The 16,191-nt window shown below is 36.8% G+C and overlaps 1 protein-coding gene across 1 annotated transcript in view; it reads left to right on the top strand.

Annotated features, from left to right (window-relative positions):
- The window catches only part of LOC137425815 (uncharacterized), a 1,363,480-nt gene that overhangs the window by 694,942 nt on the left and 652,347 nt on the right, over positions 1-16,191 (top strand). The gene's annotated exons all lie outside the window — the stretch shown is intronic.

Below are 16,191 nucleotides of genomic sequence, written 5' to 3'. Positions count from 1 at the left end.
AAAAAAACGGGAAGAAAATCCGATGAAAGTTGCCCTTTATAGAACTAAATTAATTCTCAAAGGCCTGTAACTTCAAGTCCATTGAGATTTTTTTTTTTTAAATCGCGGCATGGTCAGTCATACACCGCCCGAAATAACAGACGGGAAAATGCCGAGATATATATATTTTGTTTAAATCGCGGCATGGTCAGTCATACACCGCCCGAAATAACAGACGGGAAAATGCCGAGATATATTAAAAATTCGTCCATTTGATGACAATCGTCACGATGAAATATTTAATTTATACGTCGTCACAATAATGTGGAGAGAGGAGCACAGCTTCATTCACGTGTCGCCACACACGGGAAATTGCCGAGATATATATTTTTTTAAATCGCGGCATGGTCAGTCATACACCGCCTGAAATAACAGACGGGAAAATGCCGAGATATATTAAAAATTCGTCGCCACACACGGGAAATTGCCGAGATATATTTTCACTTTGCACAAAAATAACATCAAGTCATCGAATCAATAGGAATGTTCTGTGCCTATAACATCGACGTTATAGGCACAGCTGCATCTAGGCATTGTGTAACATCGACGCGGCTTTTGTTTTACTTAAAACTTTTTGTACTTGTTCCAATACAAAGGAGAAGAGTGATGGCAGGATAGCTCATTGAATACCGTGCTTATTGAGTTGGCCGTGCTTATTGAGTTTAGTTTGATTCTGATCCTTGAAACGATGACTTGGCTTTAAACTGCCATTCTGGTGCTGTCATCAAAAATTAATTGCTGGCTTAAAATATAACAAATAGTTGAAATATCCAGGTACATTGAATCCCAATGAAGGAAATCTACTGCCTGTCACTAATCCTACACCGGTGACCTTTTTGTTAAGGTTTTGTATTTGTGAAGGTTTTTCTTGATAACCTGTACAAAAATAGTCTTTTGAAGAATCAAACAGATATTGGCAGGAAAACATAACTTTATATACTCGTCTGAGCACCATCCCACACGAGTTTTTTTTTGAGGTTGCTCTTAACCTTGGAGCTCTCTCTTCAGTTATTGTGAGTGCATATTGTGCATCCGGAACTTAACCTTCATGTTTATTTATTTATTTATTATTTATTATTTCGTTTTGCTTTATCCTCATATTTTTCTAACTTTCTCTTAGCCCCTTACTTGGAGTGGCTGGCTATATGCCTTGGCTGGGGTGATATCCATTAAAAACAAAAAATTAACTAAAATCGAATCTGCCTGATCTGGTCACCCAAACAACCCATTCACTCAGTTTTGTCAGAAAGTGTCCACAACTTTTTGAAATATCCGTGCTATATATCCGTCATTGAAATAACGTTTTTACCCATGCTAAATATCATGTTCATGGTGAAGAATCACTTTTTTATAAAATTAAAAACTTCTCGTATCCGGATCTGGATTCGGATCTTTACAAAACAGAATTCATTCATCCTTGTCCCACGCCCAACCTGTCCACCAAGTTTCGCCCAAATCCGTCCTCCACTTTATGAGATTTAATGTTATTTATACTTTTTAGCCCTACTAGCAGAGTACCCGCCCTACGGGGGATCTTGTTCCGAGCGTACAACACATTTTTCTGCCATCTGATCTTTTCTTCTGATACAACTACTTTGACTTTGGTTTCTTGTTGATTTCCTTTGGTAATATTGCTCTTGCTGATTTCTGTTCAACATAGGTGTCCTTGGTTTCTGAGGCATCTCAATTTTTCCAGAAAAAAAATAATCAAATGTCACCCTAGCTAACAATACCCACTCCCTCCTCTTTTCCTTGCCCTCCACCATCCCCTCACAATCCCCCATCAAGCATCACCCCACCTAACATCAAGAATATTTTGGGACTTCAGGGTCTTTTGGTTCTCTTGAGTCTTCGGGGTCTTTAGGGTCTTTAGGGTCTTCAGGGTATTTTGGGTCTTCAGGGTCTTTTGGGTCCTTTGTGTCATTGGGGTATTTAAGGGTCTTCCGGGTCTTTTGGGTCTTTGTGCTAGTTAAGGGTATTCAGGGTATTTAAGGGTCTTTTGGGTATTCAGGGGTCTTTTGGTTCTCTTGGGTCTTTGGGGTATTTTAGGTCTTTGGGGTCTTTCAGGTCTTTGGGGTATTTTGGGTCTTTGGGGTCTTTAAGGGTCTTCGGGGTATTTTGGGTCTTCAGGGTCTTTTGGTTCTCTTGGCCCTTCAGGGTCTTTCAGGGTCTTTTGGGTTTTCAGTGTTGCTAAGGGTCTTTGGAATATTTTCAGTCTTTGCGGTATTTTAGGTATTCGGGTTCTTTTTGGCCTTTGGGGTTTTCAGTCTTTTAGGTCTTCGGGGTCTTTTAAGTCTTTTGGGTCTTTGGGGTCCATTGGGTCTTCAGGGTCTTTTGGGGTATTTAGGGTCCATGGGTTATTTCGGGTCCTCAGGGTCTTTTGGGTCCTCTGGATCTTCACGGTCTTGTAGGTCCACTGGGTGTTGAGGGGGGGGGCGGTCTTTTGTGTCCTCTGGGTACTTTGGGTTAAGTATTTCAGGTTACATTTGTGGGAGGAGTCAGGTCAGCTGTCCAACCAATGGGTGAAGAGCAGACATTCATACATACATGCATACATACATACATAAGTAGTGTATATATGTTGCTTCTGGGACACTCTCATTTTCCCATTGACTTACATGTTAATTTTTCCCCTCCCTCATTGCCCCTAAACACCTCTATTTCTCTCACCCTGTTCTTTACGAACCTTCTAACCTTTTGACATGTTATCCTTATTCATTAGACCACTTAAACAATGGTCCTTCTGTGTGAACCTGTGATCCTTCTGACCTTATGGACCTTTTAACCTTTTACTCTTAATATCATCTGGTGAATCATCTTTGGCCCACTCAAACAACGACCCTACAAATATTTGTTTATGCGTGGGAAATAATTTAATTCTCTTGCCACTCCCTTCACCATCTAATATATTAACAAAAAAGATGTTTGAGTTTGGTTCTTTATTAAGATATTTTAACTGAGCTAAGATAAAATGGTAAACCTCCCTCAATGTTCTTGTTTGAGCGCCTCCAGTGCCACATACCATTTTTAAATTAAAGTATATATTTTCCTGGCAACCATCAAAATTTTCCGTCCACTCAAAAATATTTCCATCTTTTTTACCCAATTCACCGGTATTTAAATTAATTCTCTTTTTTTTTTTTTTTTTTTTTTTACCAGTTGTCTTTTCAATTATACCTATTTGATATTTTTCACATTCGTTATGTTTACCATTTATATACCAAGGTTGATTACACCTCCACTCTTTAGTCTGGTTGGTACTTGGTTCTATCATTTATATAATAGTAAAAAGGCGGCGGTAGCCCGTTAAAATCCCTAACCCCCCTTTTTAACTTATCACTTATATACTTATATAACCATAAGGGAGACTATCAATTCCATTTTCTAAAATAAACCTCTTATCATCAAAAGCCCCCAATGCTTTCTTATTCACCTCTTCTGAATATAATTTATGTTTATAACTTCTTATTCCATTAATCTTTCTAAACTCTTCTTTCTTTGTTGTTAAACAGTTATAATAATCCTTAAAGTTTATTGTTTCTTTAATGACATTTTTCTTTATGCCTTTTAACTTCTTATCAGTTTTTTCAACGTTATTCACAATGTATTTATAAGCATAAGCCTTAGACCTCAATCCCACAAATTCACTCATGACATTTCCTCCTAATTCATCCTTAAACTTTCCAATCACCTTTTTATTTTTAGAAGAGAACAACTCACTCTCTGGACTGTAATTACTAGTGTCATAGATATTAATGTCCGTTTTCATGTCTGAATAAACATCATCAGTATTAATTTGCAAAATAAAACTATCTGTATCCATATAAAGTAGATGAACATCATTTTGATATTTCTTCCTCAAGTTATTATAAAAGTAATCATACATTAATGACTTTGATTAATCAAGAATTGATGTTCCAATATAAATAGGTTTGTCCATTTCAATACTCTCTTTAATCAAATGGATCGCACAAAAGTTCTCAGTAAAGACCTCAGCTCTAGTAAAACTCGGTCTATTAATGAATTTTGATGCTTGTTTCCAAGATGTTGATAGTCTGATATTTTGTCTTTTTCTCACATTTTCCATGGTCTTACCAAAGACCGCATTATTCATCAATTTATAAAAGTCTTTCTCAAAATCTGTTTTTGACTCTGTTCTTCTTTGTGTATTAAAATCAATGTACCCCTTCAACCAATGACTTTGATTGAACTTTAGAACCCTATGGATCTTCTCTACTCTTAGACCTTTTGATAAATATTGTCGCAAATTTATTTGGTGTAGAACATAATTTTTCTTGTTATATAATGTAGTAAGTAATTTTTCTGTTGATTGACCTATATTAAATGATTGTTGATAATCACTTAACCACTCCTTCTTTGGACTTTCCTTTTCACAAGCAAATGGGAGATCTTTGTGTAGGTTATGAAGTTCCTCTGGATATTTCAAATCGACCTCAAAATAATAACCAACCTTTGAATCATCCAATTCTTTTTGTGTGGAGATACATACATCTTGTAAAACCTTTTTGTAATCTTTTTCCTTTACCCATCTAAGTTTTCCATAAGGAAGAGCCTGAGACATTGCCCAGCCATACAGGTTGTTCGCATCATAATACATCAAGTAGGAGCTCTCTACCGATGGATCATAATTTGGAATGTACTTGTTATTTGCTTTAGCATATCTCTTTGAACAGACTTGTGAAATTCCTCCTCTCTTTGCCTTTTCAATCATCAAAAGCATATCAACATCGGTTATCAAATCCAAAGCTTGTTTTGTCATTTTTAACATCGCGCTCCAAGCCAATCCAGGAGCAGTGTAATAGTGAGCAGGATCCAATCCATATCCAGAATGACAGATTGTTCTGAAAGCCTCAAACACATCAGCCAACAAAAGCACATCAGTTTTGAGGTACAAATCGTGATACTCACCAAGATTCTTAATGTTATATTTTTTCCAAACATTTTGTGCGTGTACATAATCTTTATCAGATATATGACTATTATTTAATTTGTTATAGAAATTTTCTTTTAAAGGAAGTTGTGTTTCATTGAATCTCTCAAATGAGTCCATATAGTCATAGGGGTAAATTCCCTTTTGTGTTAGAAAATCTTTAGCTAAAAAATACTCTGAAAGACATGGAAACTCTTTTAGATTTTGAACCAAGTTAGCCAATGGACTTGCCATGAATTTAAATGTATCAAGAAATCTGATATGAGTAATAGGAGATGTGTGAATTGTTTTTGTGAATGAAATGTATTTCTGATCCGTGTTTGGAATTGCTGAGATACATCCAGAAGTCTTTGAGAGTTCCTTGATAAATAGATGTGTATCATAATGAGCGTTGTTATGAAGAAAGACAGGAATGAAAGAGGGGAGTTGATAATTAATATTACAACTTTGATGAGCCGGACCTCTATATTTACCAGTGAGATGACAATGGTCTCTAACCTTTAGACCTTTACCAATTTTCTCCTCACAAATATGACAGACATTGTTTTTTATAAATTCCCTTTTTTCTTTACTTGTTAAGGACATTGGTTTATTGGTTTCTCTCATTATCTTGGTTAATCGAACACAGTCTTTTTCTAGTCGTTTCACAAACTCCTCTGGGGTATTTGAGCCTCTATACATCTCTAACTTGTTATATTTATCACCAACGGATGATTTGATATAATAACAAAAACCACAAGGAGTATGTTTTTGATATTTATTTGTGTATGATTCTTTTGGATCTGGAGAAGCAGTATCAATTTTTTCTAAAATACTTTCAAAATCAGCATATATAACAAATGGATGTTTTATTGTTTTCTTTTCATCTTTGAATGTGATCTTTGAGCCTTCTATAGGCATATTGATTACCATTGATTTATGTTCGCCACAATAATTTGAATGTTTATCTAATCTTTCTTGTGAATTGAAGAAGTTAAGACAACGCAAACAAATATATATTTTATTTGTTCTCTTACAGACTTGTGGTTTTATTAATTTAGCAATATCTTTGATGTATGTATAATGTGAATTTTCCTCTGAATTAAAATATAGAAGATTAATATGAGTTTGTTTACAATTGTCAGAAAGCTTTAAAACCTGAATGTTGTTTGTTTCTGTTAGACCATAAACATTAACTGATAAATTATTCAACTTTTCAAATTTAGGAATATCATTTAAAGTCATCGGAAACTTTAGATCTTTCGTATTTAATGTATTCTCATATTTTTTATAATGAGATACTCTTTCATCATGAAAATGTGGAGGATGTAAGTGTGCTAGAATAGACCAGAGAAAACATTTATTGTCTTTATTTTTGATATTGATAACTGCTTTTCTATTTTTGATAACACTGGGTAAATCAATGTAAGAAGAAGCTTTTAGAGGATCTGATTTAAGAATATGAATGTCTATGTAAATAATTTTTCCTATATTGAATCCACTTCCTACGATTGAATTATCCACATCTTGCTCTTGTTTAATAAGTTCATCATAGACTCCTGATGTTTTAAAATCTTGATATGAAGATATAAAGTGTGGCTCAGTTCTCATGTATGGTGTATCTATAACGCCTTCGTCCTTTGTCATTTCTAATTTTACTCCCATATAAAATTTAAGTGGTTTCATTTCTTTTAGTGTTTTTTAAATCAACGTTTGAACAGCAGGTTTAACTATTTCTACAGCATCAACTATAGACTCTGGTTCAGGAGGTTTGAAGTTAAAGACTCTTATTTTAATATGTCCTTTGAATGCACCATCAGAGTTTTTAATAGTAAACAATTTTGACAAGTGTTTGTTAGTTTTAAGATGGGCTTTAAACCCCTTCTTGAGGATGGTTGTTTTACAGACCTTACAATGTTTTGTTTTAGGTGGAAGAGGGGAAAGTTTGTTAAGAATGTTGTATGTATGTTTTGCGGTGAGAATATGTTGTTTATAATATTTTACTTCCTTCTCGCAAGTATCACAATAAACCATATTTATAGCGTGAGAAAACGTGGTGTTTTATATATATCACTGTGCTTAAAATAAAACACTTTTGAGCTTTACAGCTCCGTTTTATATATATCGCTGTGCTTAAAATAAAACACTTTTGAGCTTTACAGCTCCGTTTTATATATATCGCTGTGCTTAAACTAAAACACTTTTTCACTCAGAATCATCTAAGTCATAACTATCACATGAATACTCAGAATCATACTCAGAGTTCAATGAAATACTATCATCACTATCGTCCGAGTTCAATGAAATAGTAAAATCTTCACTGCTGTAATGACTCATATTTAATTAGCAGAAAAAAACCTTTCCATCTATACCAATATACTTTCTTTCATTAACGGATTCAATCTCTACATTTTTAATATCAAAAGTTATCTTTAAATAATCTCTAACTATCATAGAACGAAATGACATTTCACCAGAAATATTAACATCATTCATTTTACTTAGATCTACACCCTTTGGATTATTAAAGTAAATACAAATTTCTCCACGAGTATTGTTGATGGTCTTATCATTCTTTTTCAAAGTATCGTGGTCAATCACTTTTTCAAGCTTTGAATAAATTGCCAGGAGTAGAGGAGAAACTTTTGTTAGATTTACTTTAATGGATGTCTTTCCAGGTATAGTTAGAGCTCTTCCTTTAAATGAAATAGAGGGGCTCATGTTATTTTCCATAACTGGTTTTACCCAAAAATTTCCATATTTATCTTTGTTCAATTTAACATCTTTGACATATTTTTCTATATCTTTCACCGAAGTAGAGATTGATTGAAATTTGTCTTTTGTGCTTTGAAACATTGTATTTATTAATGAATAAACTTGCGTTTAGTTTAAGTAAAAATTTACCATATAAATATGATAAGTTCTGAAGGATATTTAGAATTTCCAGACTCTCCATATGATAAATTAGAGAATTGTCCGGCTTGTGATAGAATAGGGCTTAATAATGAGGGTTCATATAAACAATGTATTTTCTGTGATTTAATTTTAATTAATGATAATAAAAAATATAAAAAAATATATAACTCTTTTAAATTAGAACCAAAAATGAATTACTTTACAAGATTAATAAGAGAGATGAATGTTAAGTATTGTGATGATAATACACCATTTCTTTCAAGGGAAGAGACTATTTGTATTGAGGAAATGTATAAGGGTTTAATGATATTTATTATTCAAAATAATTTTAATGGAAATGTTAATACAAGATACTATATAAATAAAATAATGAATTATTTTGAAATTAAACCCGAACTCAGGATAAAATATAGAGTTTCTAAAATAGCTCAAAAAAAGTTAGATGACTTGTTTTCCAAATATATAAATGAATGATTTTTTACCCGTTTGGGAAAATAAGATAAAATTTAATAACCATAAAAACATTCCAAATTCATTGAGATGTCTAATAGTTGGTTCAAGCGGATGTGGAAAAACCTGTTTACTTTTAAAGATGCTCCTTGGTCATAATTTTTTAGATTATGATAATTTAATAATTTTTACAAAGTCTAGTTTTCAACCCGAGTATCAACTACTCTCACAGGGTTTTAATGCAGGTCTTAAAAAGGAAGACATTATCGGTTTATTTAAACTTAAAACAAACTAAATGATTATAATATTGAAGATATAATACAATTATTTTGTGATACACAGAAATCAAAATCGAAACCAAAACCCATAACTTGTATTCTCAGTGATAATACGGATGATATACCTTCACCTCAAGATTTAGATAAATCAAAAAAGAACCTCGTCATCTTTGATGATTGTGTTAATGAGAGAAACCAAACAGTAATGGATAGCTACTATACAAGAGGGAGACATTCTTCTTGTAATTGTATATATCTTAGTCAATCATATTTTCAACTCCCTCGACGCTCAATAAGAAACAATGCCAATACTTTTATTTTATTTAAGTTAAATTCAATAGATGTAAATAATTTTTGGAGAGATAATTGCTCTACGTTATGTAGTAATAAAGAATGTGAAAATTATATGAAACACACGATTGGAAAATATAAATATATTGTTGTGAAACAAGATGAGATATTAAAGGATGTATTTTTATTTTAAACATAATTACATATATAAATGACAACAATTATTATTAACCTTGTGGGTAAATCTGCTTCTGGAAAGAACTTTCATAAATCTAAACTCTTGAACAGTAAAAATGAAAAGATTGTAAGTTTTTTTTAAAAACACCCTATGATTCGTTTTGTGAGTACTACAACCAGAGCAAAGCGACCAGGAGAAGTAGAAGGGAAAGATTATTACTACATTTCAATGGAGGAACATATGCGATTGAGGAACGAAGGTCAAATATTTGAGGAGGTCTCTCTTGGTTCTTCAAAATATTCACATTGTAAGAGTGAGTTAAATAAAGTAAAATCTAATGGTCTTGGGATTTTAGAAACTAATCCTGAAGGAATGAGACAAATTATTAAACAATTGTGTGGTGATGGAGTTAAGATTTTATCATTCGGTTTTGATATCGATGAGGAGACTCAACGCAAACGTATGAAAAGCAGAGATACAAGTATTAGTGAAGAAGAAATAACAACTCGTATTAATACCAATAAAGAATTTGATGAAATATTTAAAGAAAAAGATTTATTTCAACACATTTACTATAATGATGAAGAAAAGGAAAATTTTCCCATTGACCTTTACAATTCATTAAATGATATTTTTCAATACTAAATGAATGCCGAAGAAAGAGCAAGAAAGTTTAAGGAACATCAAGAGTTGGTTTCAAAAGTTGTAAAGCAACAGGAAGAGATAAAGAAGAAACGGAGACAGAAACTAACTGGTGAAGAAGCCTTTGAAAGAAAACAAGAGAAATTTTTTAAACCGCTTTTAAAAACTCAACACCCTACAGTTCCCACGGTAGAATTTACTCCGAAAAAACTTCAAATGCTCAAAGATTTTAGTCAGATAACAAAACAAGAACTTGGAAAATTACAATATGATGATGAAGGATTATTTCGGAAACTTGAGGAGGTAAATCAACCACCTAATTATGTTGTGGAAGCTCTTCAAAACAATGAATATTCGGCGGGTTCAAAAACCAGAGCAGGTCTCATTCCAACAGAAGAACCAGCAGTGTTTCATCTTGTGGAAGAAAAGGTATTGATATTTAATGATGAATTGATGTTCTTGAGTTCTACTCAACCAAATGTTAAATTAACTCCAAGATTAATGTTTCTTCTAACAAACCCCGGATTCAGCGGTTCAAAATATTTTGAGGAACCACTTGATATGGAAAGAGAGGAAGATAGGGTATATATTGAGTTGCTAAATGCACTTGATTATGGAGTTTCTGTTGCTGGTAAAAGTAAGAAGAATGAGAAGGAGAAACATATTATTGATGCTTTAAGTAAGCTTGGTTCGGGTGTTAGTTTTCTTCCAAATGACCCATCACAATTAGTTAATAGGCTATTATTGTTGTTAGGTAGTAAGAAGGCTGGAAACAACAATTGTTTTAATGAATCCTCAGCCATTTTAGATCAGTTGATGAACATGAAAATAATTAATAAATGTCAATACAAAGATATTTTATTAGATATTAAATAAGATGAGAAGCACAATTCTTAGTTTTAATTTCACAACGAGCGATTACACAGCTTCATTCCCTTACCCACTACAACTTGACCCCCTTACCTCATATGAGGCATCTTTGTTGTCAATGGAAACTTACAATACCCTTTTTAATATCACAGAGAAAAACAACAAGTTTAGTTATAATCCAGGAAGTGGATATAAAACTATAACCGTTTCACCTGGAGCTTACGAGATTTCTCAAATATCTTCAGAAGTCTCTCGCCTTATGAAAGAAAAAGGTGATGAACCAAAAAATATTGTAATAGATATTCAAAAACACACTTCAAAATCAACTATTAAACTTAAAAATAATTATAAAGTTGATTTCACGATTGAAAATTCGTTTAGAGAACTATTGGGTTTCTCTTCAAAAAAGATTGAAAATAACGGGACGTTTTACAGTGATAATGTTATCCAAATATCCTCCGGTATAAATTCAGTATTAATTCATTGTGATTTGATTGATGGTGCTTATAACGATGGAATAAGAACAAATACAATATTTTCATTCAGTGCATACTCAACCCCGATTGGTTATAAATTTAATATGGAACCAAAAAATCTTGTCTATTTACCTGTGTCAGGAAAAACCATATACAGAGTAATTTTTAGGATAACCGACCAAGATAATCGTATGATATCCTTTAATGATGAAATTATATCCATCAGAATTCACCTACGTGAAGTTTTTCAATAAATAAATAATGGTTATTGTGAGAAAACACGAGTTGGGAAAATATAAAATAATTACAGGGGAGGGCATGTACCTTTCACCATACTATACAAGGTATGTGGGTAGAGGATACTATAAACCAAAGAGACAATGGGGTGTGGGTCATCAATTTCGAAATAAAGGAGATGGGATAATTGATACTCTAATGGGTATTGGTTCAACCATCCTTAAACATAAAGACCTAATTGGTTCAACTGCTTCTGCCGTGGGCTCCGTTGCGGGTGCTATAAAGAGTATAAAAGATGCTCAAAAGGAGTCTCATAAATTACAAGCAATCAAAGAAATAAAAAAAGGTAAAACTCAACTATCTTCACAAGAACGACAAAAAATCATTAAAATACTTGGGTCAGGGTTTCAACGATTTTAATACTATATAAATACAAGTATGGAAGCGATTGATAGTATCTATGATTTGGATGATACAATTATCATTTCAAACTCCACGAAAAAGGAAGACTATTTTAAGGTAAATGCTATAACAGGAACAGACTGGAATTCAAACGGAACAAAAAGTTTTGAAATAAATAATCAACAAACTTACTTGAATATAGCTGATAGTTTCTTGCTGTGTAAATTTAAATTCACTAAGGCTGCGAATAATACTAATGCTACACTCGTAAATGATTTCTTCTGGAAAATGTTTGATAGTGTTCGCCTGTATATTGGAACACGAGGTTGAAGCGGTTGATTATGTCTCTGCTACATCTGAAATGATGAAATTTACACTATATTCGTTTGGTGATATAATGGGTAAGGGAGCTGTTGAAGGTTTTATTCCTGATATGTCAACGGGTACAAACACAGACCCTGGTTATAGTCAAAGGAAGGCAATGTATAATGATGACACAAAACCAGAGAATAGTTTTACCGTAGCAGTACCTCTGAAAGGTATATTTGGATTTTGTGATTATGACAAAGTTTTGTTTGGTCTTAAAATTAGATTTCAACTACAAAGGAATGATAATGTAAATAGGTTGCTTTTTGGGGTTGAAAATGCTTTTGGAGACAACAATAAATTTGTTATTAATGATTTGTGTTGGTATATCAGTGAATATACTCCTAATCTTAAAACGGAAGAGATGTTAAATAGAAGACTTAAGTCAAAGAAACCGCTAAATGTATCATACCTTAAAAGAAGATGTCAACACGTTAAACTGGAACACACTACCTACACTTGGACATACGCACGCCCCCCCCCCCCCCCACCAGGTAACCTACATGGCCCCTCCCTTACCCCTTACTGTATCCACAAAACACGCATATTGGTCACCACTTACACCGGGTCCTCTTCCTCTTCGCTTCTCCTCCATCACCTGCGAATCCCTCATCCGGTTAATGAGCACATCATCACGATCCAAACACAGACTTTGGACCAATTCTTTTATCTCCTCTTTTATCTCCTTCTTATCCCCTCTCCGTCGCTTCTTAATTTCGCTCATCCCTTCTTCCACTTCTTCTAATTTCTGCTTCACCTCTTTTATTCCCCGGTACATCTCCTCAAGCTCGTCCTCTAAGGCTACCTTGACCGTTTCCAGGTGCGTCCTCACCTGCCGGTCCTTCGTCTCCATTACCTCTACCACCTCGTCCAACCTCGTTGTCAGTCCCTCACGTACCATCTGACATTCCCTCTTCGTCGCTATCAAGTCATCTTTTAGTTCTTTCTGTGTCACTTTTAAACCTCCTAATACCGCAGTGTTCCTTTGAACCTGCTCCACTAACTCCGTCTGTCCCACCGTCAGCTGCTCCACCTCCTGCGTCAACTCCTCTATACCACTTTGCAATTTTACAGTCCCCTTTCTCACCTCCTTCTCCATGCGCTCCTTACAGTGCCTCACCTCCTCGCGCACTCCTCCGACCTCCTCACTCACACCTCTTCTGATCTCCTCTCCCATCACTTGCATCTCCTGCCCAGATGCCACCCTCATCTGCTCCATTTCCTCCCTGTGAGCATCCAGTTTGGTTTCTACCCCCATTCTGACCCCCTCTATCTGCTGCCCCATTTGGTTAACTTCCCTTTCCGCATGGTTTCCTCATGTCCCTCAATTTGCCTTCCATCCTGTTTTCTAGCCCCTCTAACCCTTTTTGCATCCCTTCCATTTGATTCTCTTGAGCGGCCATTCTGTTTTCTACCCCCATTAACCCATTCTTTACCTCTTTTATCCCGTTGTCTAACCCCTCAAAATTATTGTCGAACTTCCCAAATTTCTTGTCTAACTCCTCACCGGTACCCCTCGCTTCATCCCTCATTACCCCCATTTGGCTTTTCAAACCTCTAATTTGGTCTCCCAATTGCTCACCCATTTGTTCCATAAGGGCCCTCATTTGCAACATGAAAAGGTTCGGATCCACCAGGGGCGCTGCCACGGTCGCGGGCGCGGTGACCAGCGAGGCGCCATTTTGCGCTCCCGCAATGTCGGGCACAACGACGCTATTTTGTGCGTCTGCTACCCTCGCTGCTTCGCTCTCCTCGCGTCCCTCAATTTGGTCCTGGACCGACCCTGCCTCACTCTCCCCTACCGGACCCCAGCCGACTTGGTCTGCCATAGCACGACTTTCAAAATTCGGGTTTTTATTTCCGTATAACAAAATCAAATTTCGCCGTTATAATTTCGTCGAGCGTGGGAAACGCGCTCCGGATCGATTCTACCTCCCCAACACCAATTGTTACCCTAGTGGTACAATTGGTGTTCCAAAATTTGGGCCTAATAAATTTAGTCCCGGGTCCGAATTCCACTCCTCGACACCAATTGTTACTCACACGGTTGTGGATGTTAGTTTACCGAGCGGTTTGGTATGACCACGTCTGCACAGTTTACCCGATTATGCTCGAACGTTGACTAGTCGCGCTACGCTAGATCAATGAAGGAAAAGGACACAACGGCTGGGATTCAAATGACACGACACCAAGGGTTCAGTTCTCAAGACCTCCGGAGGAGGTTATATTAGTTCGGAAGGTTAGATTACAGGAATGAGAGGGACAGCATAGGAAGATAGGCACTTAGACACACTCTTATATTAACCCCAACAGACGACAGATAAACGGGACAAAAGGCTGACTCACACGGGGATTGATGGCAAGGAAAGGCAGAATCGATGGCTCCAGGTGCACCTGGGCTCAGGGCAGAATCGACCCGGTCCGGTCCGGTCCAAAGATGCGGGGAGGTATCGTCGCGCTGGGGGTGGCGTCCTCTGCTCTCCGTAGTTCAGGCGCATCTGACCTCACATCCTCACATCTGGGAGGAGATATGGGAAGGTCCTAATGTTGTTTGGGGAAGAAGATGGGAGGAGATATGGGAAGGTCCTAAACTCACTACTGGTGCCATATAATCACATTCTGGTGCAACGAAGAGTCAGAATTAATGGAAACGAGTCCTTAACTGACATAGACTAAGAATAACTAGCAAGATGTCCGGAAGTTGTCTACGTGAGATGCGGTGGACCTGGGCACGACATTTAATGGGGGAAAGAGGGGAAGGTCGGTTCTACAGAGTGTTGTTTACAGACAATGGGACTAGGGAATGGGGGATTGGGGATAGTTGGGGAGTATTGGGGAAATAGGGGAATATTTACAAGCGGATATGGAGGCCAAATTCCATATTCGCAACATTTCTTCTTCCCCAAACAACATTAGGACCTTCCCATATCTCCTCCCATCTTCTTCCCCAAACAACAACTACAACAACAACTACAACAACGGCGCGCGCGGGGAGTGTGCGTCCTCACTCCGGCTCGGTTAGCCGCCATTACCCATGCGCTCCACGGGGTTACCACGAAGGGGCTCCTTGTCAGCCCCTCGTCAAGGGCGGAGCCGGTAACCCCCCCGCACGCACCCAATGAGAAGCGACGTGCCGATTCCATCTGGGGCGGAGCTAACGAGCCGAGGGCGTGTCACTCCCCGCCGGATATACGCGGCGACTTACCGGATGTGAGGTCAGATGCGCCTGAACTACGGAGAGCAGAGGACGCCACCCCCAGCGCGACGATACCTCCCCGCATCTTTGGACCGGACCGGACCGGGTCGATTCTGCCCTGAGCCCAGGTGCACCTGGAGCCATCGATTCTGCCTTTCCTTGCCATCAATCCCCGTGTGAGTCAGCCTTTTGTCCCGTTTATCTGTCGTCTGTTGGGGTTAATATAAGAGTGTGTCTAAGTGCCTATCTTCCTATGCTGTCCCTCTCATTCCTGTAATCTAACCTTCCGAACTAATATAACCTCCTCCGGAGGTCTTGAGAACTGAACCCTTGGTGTCGTGTCATTTGAATCCCAGCCGTTGTGTCCTTTTCCTTCATTGATCTAGCGTAGCGCGACTAGTCAACGTTCGAGCATAATCGGGTAAACTGTGCAGACGTGGTCATACCAAACCGCTCGGTAAACTAACATCCACAACCGCGTCTGTAACAGTATCATACCTTAAAAGAAGATGTCAACACGTTAAACTGGAACACACTACCTACACTTGGAATTTGGGTGTTCTTCAAGGAAAGCCACGATACCTCTGGCTCATTTTTAAAAAACCAGATGGAGAGGACGGTACTCATAAGAATAATGCGCTGAGTGATAATGCTAAGGTGAAACAACTTCGGGTTTCTCTTGATGGCACATTTTATCCGCGAGATAGATTGGAAATTGATTGGGAAAAAAATGATTATGCGGAAGCCTACAAGTCTTACCAAAACGTGTGTGAAAGCAACGGTAATAATGAGCCTATTTTGGATATGGTTGCGTTTCAAAAACTTTATACAATCTATGCAATTGACCTGAGTTCTCAAAAGGAAACTATAAAGTCTAATCGAGTGGATACTTCTCTATACATTGAAAGAGGGGAGAGTGA

Source organism: Myxine glutinosa, chromosome 4 (assembly GCF_964187855.1).
Source record: "Myxine glutinosa chromosome 4, kmMyxGlut1.1, whole genome shotgun sequence".
Taxonomy (NCBI): Eukaryota; Metazoa; Chordata; class Myxini; order Myxiniformes; family Myxinidae; genus Myxine; species Myxine glutinosa.
Note: the sequence above shows the minus strand (reverse complement) of the source record. Positions and strands in the feature narration are given on the sequence as shown.